The sequence below is a fragment of the Gymnogyps californianus genome, chromosome 27 (assembly GCF_018139145.2).
Source record: "Gymnogyps californianus isolate 813 chromosome 27, ASM1813914v2, whole genome shotgun sequence".
Lineage (NCBI taxonomy): Eukaryota > Metazoa > Chordata > Aves > Accipitriformes > Cathartidae > Gymnogyps > Gymnogyps californianus.
In genome coordinates, this window is record NC_059497.1 from 1,428,442 (window position 1) to 1,437,322 (window position 8,881).

Below are 8,881 nucleotides of genomic sequence, written 5' to 3' on the forward strand. Positions count from 1 at the left end.
CGGGCATCCCCGCCGCGGCAGGCGGGAGCGGGGCCGGGGCCGCTGCCACAGCGGCTGCGGGGCGGGGGCGGCCCGGGCCCCACCTTCGGCCGGGCCCCACCCTCCCCCGGTCCCTCCTTCCTCCCTCCGGGCTGCCTCCCGCCGCACCGGCAGCCGCCGGCCGCGCCGCACCCCGCCCCGGCCCGGCCCGGGACCCCGCAGCCCGCTCCAGCCCGGCGGAGGAAGCCCCGGGCGGGGGGGGGGGGGTTTCCCTGGAGCTGAGCTCGCGTCCCAGCCCCAGGGGCTTCTGCAGTCGCGAAGGGGCTGGGGGTCTCCGGGCCGCTGGCAGGAGCGGGGCGGGTCGTCAGCCCCTTGCTGCTGCTGGGGAGCGTGGATGAGACAAGATAACCTCGAGGGTCAGCGGGGTCCGCACTCTTGATGTAGCTGAACATCGGGTTCCCCTTCAAAAAACCCAACCCAGCACGAACTATCAGTCATTGCAAGCTGGTCGTATACTGAGCATTGAGGTTTGAGGGTTCTGATCTTTCTCGCACTGTCTCCCGTGTTCCATCTGTTCATTCGCCTGCTGCTGTAGTCCTGACCCGAGCGCTGGGCTCCCCTGCCCCCAGACTTTCTGCGTACCCGCTTGCGCAGTGCCGTGGGACCCGAAGTCCCCGTCTGAGATCTGCAGGTGTCCTTGCAATACAAGGAAATGTCAGCCGGAGTCAGGGGAAGCTGAAGTGTAATCCTTTCCCTCTGCTGTCTGCGTGCTAGGAAGGAAATTAGCACTGAGTTTTTAGGAAGCGTCTTACTAAGCATTAAACTCCCCGTCCTCCACGCACATGAGCCCCTCTGCAGATCCCTACCGGCTTCGGTGGCCCTGTGCACCGCCAGAAACATCTCCCTCCCCAGTGCAACCTGCATGTTATTAGGGTTTGGGATATTTTTGATGCAAAATCTTGAAGACAGTGGGACTTGACCCCAAATCATTTCTTGTTTCAGGTACAAAAGCAGGTGTCTAGCGTTGCCAACAATTTTCTGTGTCATACAAGTAAAAATTGAGAGTTAATGAGTAACATGGGTTATTAATAAATGCTGGGATTTCTGGAGAACTTTAAACCCAAAATAGCTGTCGAAACATTAACTCTGAAACACAGCTCACAGCTTCAGGGTAAGGTCATCCTGTCTTATATCTATTTCTATTTCCACCACATCTTGAGAGTCAAAATGATATAGATTTCTTTTTTCAGTGATAAATATCACTTATTTAATCACTTTGAAATTATGCTTTTCACAACCTTTTTTTGCTGCAAAGTACAAATTAGAGCAACACATTAAATCACCCGTGAACAATGAAATATGAGCGCTGTTACGATATTTCAAAAGGAAAATCTAATCAAGGCATAAATTGTCAGGCAGCGCTTAAATAAAGTGAACTAACGTGAATGGCAAATGGGGAAAGAAAAGGAGAGTTACAATGTCGTACCACGTGGATCCAATACCGTGGTTGTAGCACAGGGGTTATAATTATTTAAGACAGTTTTCAGAGAATTTAGCCTGGTCTGCAGACGTGCAGCTCCATCCAGCTGGTCAGACTCCTTTTCCTGGCCGGGAGCGGGGAGGCTCCGTGGGCAGCCGGCTCCTGCCGCCCTCCCGAGATCCACTCTAGGAGCAGCGGGTGATGCCGAAGGGACGGCTCTGTGCCGTGCACAAGGCCTGCAATTAGTGGGACTCGCACCCTTTCTGACAGTTATCTTAACTGCCGCCTGCGTGAGACGGGAGAGGAAACAATCCCGCAATCCTGCAAACATCTGCACGCGTGTGACCCGTGCATGCCCTGAGCTCGCTGTGCAGGGAACACACCGCAGGGACCTGCAGTCGTGTTTTAGCCGAGATCGCAGGGAAAGGCATAGTCCTGCCTGCAGATAAAAGCAGTAATAGGATGGAAACTGGGAAACAACATTCCTCCTGAGAGAGCGGTGCTGGAGCCAGCTCTTCACGGGAACCCATCTAGCTGAGCCGCAGACACTTAAAGAAAATTCACTGGCACCTCTCGAAAGCAGAAATCAGATGAAATGAAGGACCCACTCACTGCTGGAACAACAAAGGACACAATATCTTTGCAAGATAGGCGAGACATATGTGCTCGCTGATATTCACAGTCTTTGACTGAACAAATTGAACAGGATATACAGAGAGACAAAGTCAAGGAAAAGGGGGAGGAGAAGAGGAACTATTTTAAGAAGCCAATAAAATCTCGTGGAATGAGAAAGCCTGGGCTCGTGCACGAAGGCGTCCCACAAAATGTCGTTACACCGAAGAGACTTCAGAGGGGCCGCGGGGCTGCAGTGATGCTCTGCAGGAACAGGAAAGTGTGATTCAGCTCCCGAGGTGTTCCTCTGCCCCAGGGGCAGGGGCGACTCCAGAGCAGCACCCGTGAGCTCCAGGGGTGGTGAGCTGTACCCATGCCACCCCACCAACGATGGTTTTGCCTCACCCTGGGTGGTGAGCGTAGGAAAACATATTCCTCACAACATGAAGGGCTGTGTGTTTTGAGGTGAGTTTATTGTCCCAGTGAACGCAAGCTGCTAAACAAGCCTGCAAGAGCTCATGGGCACACTCCCATATGTTTGTTCCAGATGAAAAATATTTGTTCTTTACCTTCCACCTCCCAGTAAAGCACGGACCTCCCCCAGAAGACCAGAAAAAGCTCAGGACTAGCAAGAAGAGCGTGCTAGGTATGCTGCTGGGCAGGCTGGCTTCTGCAGAGTGCAAACTGAAAAGACACAGAAAAGACGCCCAGTTTGGTGGCATGGCTGTATTTTTAAGGGAGGACGACTGCCACTCGCCGTGATCTCCTGAGCGACAGAGGCCACACAGCTACAGGGACAGGTGGGCCGGGCCGGGCCGGGCACGGGAAAGCACTGGGAAGATCGCCAGCAGATTTTATGGCATAGAAATAGCCATGTGAGCACTGCTCTGATGTAACGCACCGCAGTGTGAGGCTGCCTTTGATCCTAATGTGGGTAAACACCCCAGAACAATCTGCCTTCGCATCAGCGTGAGGAGCTGCACCCTGCAGATGCAGATCTTTCCCTGCCGCACTCGCAGGTGTGCGAAGTGCTTGTGCAGCACAGCTCGCCAGCCGGACCCAAAGGCGGGGGGGGGGCGGACAGGAGGGACGGGAGGAGAAACCCTCATGCGTGGCTGCAGAACAGCAAACTGCACCCATGGAAAGAGAAACAGCTTGTGTCTATAGGTGGGAGCAGATCCACACTGCCAAGGCCATGTTTCGGTGGGGGTGGCAGGGCCAGCACAGCAGCCCGCAGCAGCCCCAGCCATGCTCCGGCTGGACGGGCAGCAGCGGTGGTTCCTGTCGGGTGCAACTCCTCCCCTGTCCCATCAGGCCAGGAGAAACAGCACCCTCCTGATCTCCATGGCTGAGCCCCTGCGCTCCTCCGCACCCTCTGCCCGAGCAGCCCTGCTCAGCCTGGGCAGCCCTGTGACAGCCACCACCCCGGTGACACCCCGGTGGTCACAATGGCCCCGATGACCCCGACGGCCCTGACGGCCGGCACTGCCCACCCCGGCAGCGCTGCCTCCAGCCTCCACCCCAGACGGCCCTGCATGCCGGGGTCCCCGCCGGGAAGATGACCTCGCAGGTGGGAGCCCCGGGCTCACGGTTTGGCAGGAGGGACTCCCGCTTGCCATGTCCCCTTCCTGTGGGCTAAGGGGCTGGAAGACCCTTGCCCTGAGGGTGGCCGGGACAAAAGGGTCCTGGTGGTGTCGGTGTGATGCATCATCCCTCCCCTGCCGCACAAATCCCGGCTGCACCGCCGTCAGCCGGCTTTGCCCCCGTGGCCGCTGAGAGCTCAGAGCAAACCGCACGTGATAGCCCTGGGACGGCTCTGCGGGGACAAGCGAGGAGCTGCAGGAGTGGGGACTCCCCGCTGCAGAGCGAGGGGGGCGGCAGCGGTGCAGGGGCAGGACGGGCAGCGCCGGCAGCCAGGCAGGGCTTCGGTAGCCGCCCAGGGGAACGCTTCATCTGGGGTGGACGTTTGAACCCTTCGTGCTTTCTTGATCACTGAAGTCAGTCTTCTCTCTGTGACCCCACCTGTGAGGATCTTCTTTGAGGGACAACTGACAATTTAGGAGGGATTAGGGATCTCTAAACATATGACTGGATGCAATAGGATTATGTGGGACTCTCAATTCAGGCACAGAGCTCTGCCAGTGCCAGGAATAGCGCTGTGCACATCGAGCTGGTGCTTCCCCTCAAAGACAGTGGTCACGTAAGCAAGTGCAGTCACCCGGGCACGAAGGGTGTTTCTGCCAAGCTTTAGATGCCCCAGAGGATGAGCAGGAACCCCCAGGGCAGACAAACCCCATCGCAAGAGCAAAGCCCAAAGCTCAGCACTCCCTGGCATGGTATCCTGCCCGTCACTGGAAATGACCGTCAGCCCTCTATCGCCGAGTGCATGCAAGGCTTGCACATCTCGAAAGCATCTACGTGACCTAGCAGTTGGGTTTGCAAAGTAACTATGGCCTCACCTCCACACCCCAAATGCACTGCTTTAATAACATTAATGCCTCCCTGCTGGGTGGATGCAGTTGCAGCAGCGCAGTCGTGTGCATACTTGTCTCTTATCTTCCAAAGCGAGAAAGGCCATGAGCTATAATCATGCATGCATGTGAATATAATCATTTCTGAACAAATCTAAGTGTGCTCAGAGCAGGGATACACAAACGACACTGAAATGACTGTAGTGGTACAAAATCTGCTCTTCAGGAGTCAAAATCCCATTATTTTATCCCGTGCAGAAAAAATGGACTGACGTTTCCTTGCGGCAGCGATGGCTGAAATAACACTTGTCCTGAGCTCCAGCAACAGAGCCTTTCAAGCATCTGGCAGGTGGCTGTACTGGGGAAATGAGTGACAAAAAGAGGTGGTGAACTTGTGGGGATCTGGTCGTTTCCCTCAAAGCCTTTAAGGAGATTTCTAAACAATTTGCGGGTGTCCCCCTCCTAATAGGTTTAGGAACCAGTGTTCAGAGCCAGCTACAGGGAACAGAAATAGAGCACCAAGTAAGCCAGGGTGTCACAGAAACTAGGAAACCTCTTTACAATGTTAAAAATAAAGCCAGACAGCAAAGCGTTTATTTAGGACGCCCAGGAGTAAAGCAGCTAATTGCTGGGGGAAGAGCCAGTTTCCATTAGCACAGAGGTGTCGTCAATGAAAACAGGATAACTGAGTCATGGTTAAATAGCAGGAGCAGAAATACTTTCTCAGTCAAGCACAGCCTTGGAGCAGCCGTGGGTGACAAGTCAGCCCCGTGTGTGTGTTGGGGCACACATCCACACCACCTCCTCTGCAAAGGGTTCCTGCAAATGCACAGGCAGAACGGGCTGTTTCTGCGGTCCGTGGTCCCCCGCGCCGTGCGTACAGGTGATGGCACTGACTTTGCTCCGAGACTTCAGAAATGTGACCCAAGTGATGACGAGGAAGAGCTTGCCTCACAAGATTCAACAACCCTGTTTTTCCCTTCACATTTCTGGGGGGAAAAAACCCACTTAGAGATTCGGCAAGAGCAATTAGCACAGCAGTACGAGGCGCAGGGTGGTGTTAGGTACCTGCAGAGGGACCTGGAGCCTGCTGAGCGGATGCCGCAGGCTGTGTTTGTAAAGGACAGTGTTACGTTTCTGTCATCACTGATACACCCCGTTGCGTCTTGTGGGTCAGACTGGGTTCAACCATTTTCATGGCTGGTTTGCCATGGCTGTGGTTTGGTGACGACTTTACAAGGAGCCGTGTATTGCTGTCATTTATAGCTGTTATAATTGAGATCCTGATCTGGGACCGGGGCTCCCCTGTGCCAAACACAGAAGGAAAATGTAGTATCCCTGAAAAGTGATGGAAGGGTGAGCCAGGTCAGACTGACAGCAGGAACATCAGAAACTCGGTAGCACTTTATATTCACTCTGCACTGTTACAAATAACCAGCTGAAATGCAAGTCAAGAGAGAATCAAGTCCTTCGAGTCTCCTCATGTGCATTCCCTCGCTATACTTTGTTTTATTTTCACTAAGTCGCTTCCATGTTTCCAGGACATCATTTGATTTTAAACTCACTTTCTCTTTAAGTAACACCACCTTAGATTTTTAGCTAAAGAAATGTAAATACCTGACTTCTCAGCATTTATACTGCATATTGACTGCCCTTGCAACGAGTGTCAGCAGGCTGGCACTCCCTAAGCTCTCCTGATTTGTTTAACTTGCTGCTTTTTGGTCACCAGGACACAACTCTTGCATTGGGGCCTTAAGCGCTGATGAGGATGGCAAAGTGTGGGGGCAATTGCAATGCATTTGTCTGGCTCTTTTGCTCCACAGGTGACTAAACCACCCGAAGCCCCTGGCCAAGACCGCAAGAGACCAAAGGGAGTGGAGGAGACCAAAGCGATGCAGGAGGTCTCTTGCCCGCCGCCCATCCCAACGAGCCCACAGTCTCCAGCATGTCACCACAGGGACCAGCCTTTGGCCGCTCACTTCATTCCTTTTGTCGCCCATTTTGGGGGCCGTCAGCCCAACTCCTTCAAGTTTCTCTTCTACAAACCAAGTTGCTCCAACTCGTACAGCCCCTTCTACACTGCGCAGAAGCCAACCTGCGGGTACCGCTACCACCGTGACACCGATCACACCAGGAAGGCGATGGACGTCCCGAGTGCAAACATTGTGAAATGGAGACCCATCCTGGGCACAAAGCCGTAGTCGAGAACAATAAAGCCCAAGCAATGAAACCAGCGACCGGTGTGACTTCAGGTTCCCATCGAGTGTCTGAGTTATGACCGGCCGTGAGCACATGAGCCGAGGAATGGGTGGTGAGGTTGTGTCAGTGCTCCCCAGAAAAACAAGCAGCGTGGATTTTGCTCTAAAAACCCGGTCAAACTTGTCCTGTCATTTATTGCCAACTGCTTACACGGAGGCACTGCCTGTCAGCAGCGCACAGCACTGCATAAATGGCCGCTCAGCCAGGCTCGTCTGCACAAGCCTGGCCTCAGCACACGCTGCAAAACCTGGGAAGGTTTCGCCAGCTTCTTCGGCTGAGCCTAAATTCTGCTCCTTCTTTGAAAGGACATCTTCTTTCACTAGGCTTCCCTAGACACAGGCAAAGTGTTGTTCTTAGTGAATGGAAAAGCACGGTTCATTTGTGGCACTCAGAAATGAGATAGTAATTGGAGCTGAAATTCAGGCGGCACGTCCCTGCAGCTCTTCTCCAGAAGGCAGCATAAAACGGTTCAGCTTTTGCATTGCCCATTCTGGAGAACTGGATGCACCGTTAGCAAGTACTTCTTGAAACAGTTGGCGAGCCTGTATCCACGTTTAATACGCAGCCCTTCTGCTATTAATGAATGCCTCAATATTGCAACCCCTCTCTGTGCTTCAGAACAGGCTATCCCAGCCCTGTCCCCTTGGGTGGGTGGGTCAGAGCCCAGGGCACCCGCTGAAGGCTCACCTTGTTCGCAGGTGCTGTGCACAGTGGGGACCTGTGCCTGCTGCTGCTGGCGAGTGCAGGATTAGCACATCCGATTAGCGTTCCTCAATCTAATTCTTTTTTCATAACTGTTTTACGCTTATGTAATGCCACCTGCTTTAGCAGAGTTATTCCTAATTTGCTTCAGTGCAGAAGCAATACCGAGCTCTGCAACGCATAAAAGTTGGGCTCTTTGTGTTAAAGTTGTCAGCTGTAAAAAAGTAAGTGTTATAGGACAGACTCTCTGCGGGTAGAGATCCAGTAGTCACATCCATTTCATTACCAGTGGAGGATCTGGCCCATGCTACTTTCCGACGATATACTTTTTTATCTCCCAGTCCTCTGAATGCCGTGCATCAGAATGAAAACAACATTGGTTTTGGTCGTATTTACATGGAGAATTTTTCATGGTAATTCATCATAAATGAAAACCGAAGCTGCATTCAACTCCACTGGCATCAGCTGGGTTCTGGCAGTGCAGCAGCCGGGACGCGCTCCCGGGACGTGCCGTGTGCGGGGCGATTCTGTGGAAGAAACGCTCAACTGGCAGGACCAGAGCGGCTGAACACGGGACCCAGCAGCTGGGTGGAGAGGGAGCTTCCCCGGGAGAAGATCATCGTAGCATCTGGTGTCTGCGTTTAGAGCACTTAAAGCTTTACCATTCAAAGCAATTATGTTTCTATGTTTGTCTCAGCACGCCAAATTTACCCTCATATAGCATCTCTGATAGGAGCTGAAATGGTACTTCCCCTTCCCTGAATTTCAGGCTCAACTGACAGCCCTGTCTGGAAATCCTCCTGCCAAGTAAGGCTAAGGGAGGCCAAAAAGACAGTAACAGCACAGAGACTTCCAAGTGGTTTTCTCTCTTTCTTCTTACTCTGGTTTTGGTGCAAAAGTTATTGCTCATGTGACCCCATGCAACATCATAAATGAAGTGGATTAGGAGATTACACTATCACGGAGAAAATTCCACCCTCATAATCTCCTGCTGCGCCTGTAATCTGCAAGACTTCCCCATTTTACCTCCTCTCTATTTTAACCCTGAACTCTTAATGCCTGGCAGGAGCCCATCAGCCCCCTGAGCCTCATTGGCCGGGGAGGGATTTGCTGGGTACTTAAATGTCACCCTCTTGTCCACAGAGGGTTTTGTGCTTTTCAGTTTTCCTGGGGAGAGGTGTCTTTCACATCCATCACCACCAACACTGAATCGGTACAGCCCGTGCACAAGGCAGTTTGGTTTTTCCCCGATACTGTGATCTCTGCAGTGCTGGGGACATTTGGACTTTAAAGGCAAGAAGCAGAATTTAAAAGAAAGCCCTCAAATTTCAGAAAACATCCATTTTTGGCTGCTAAGTGACCAGCACTTGGTGTGGAG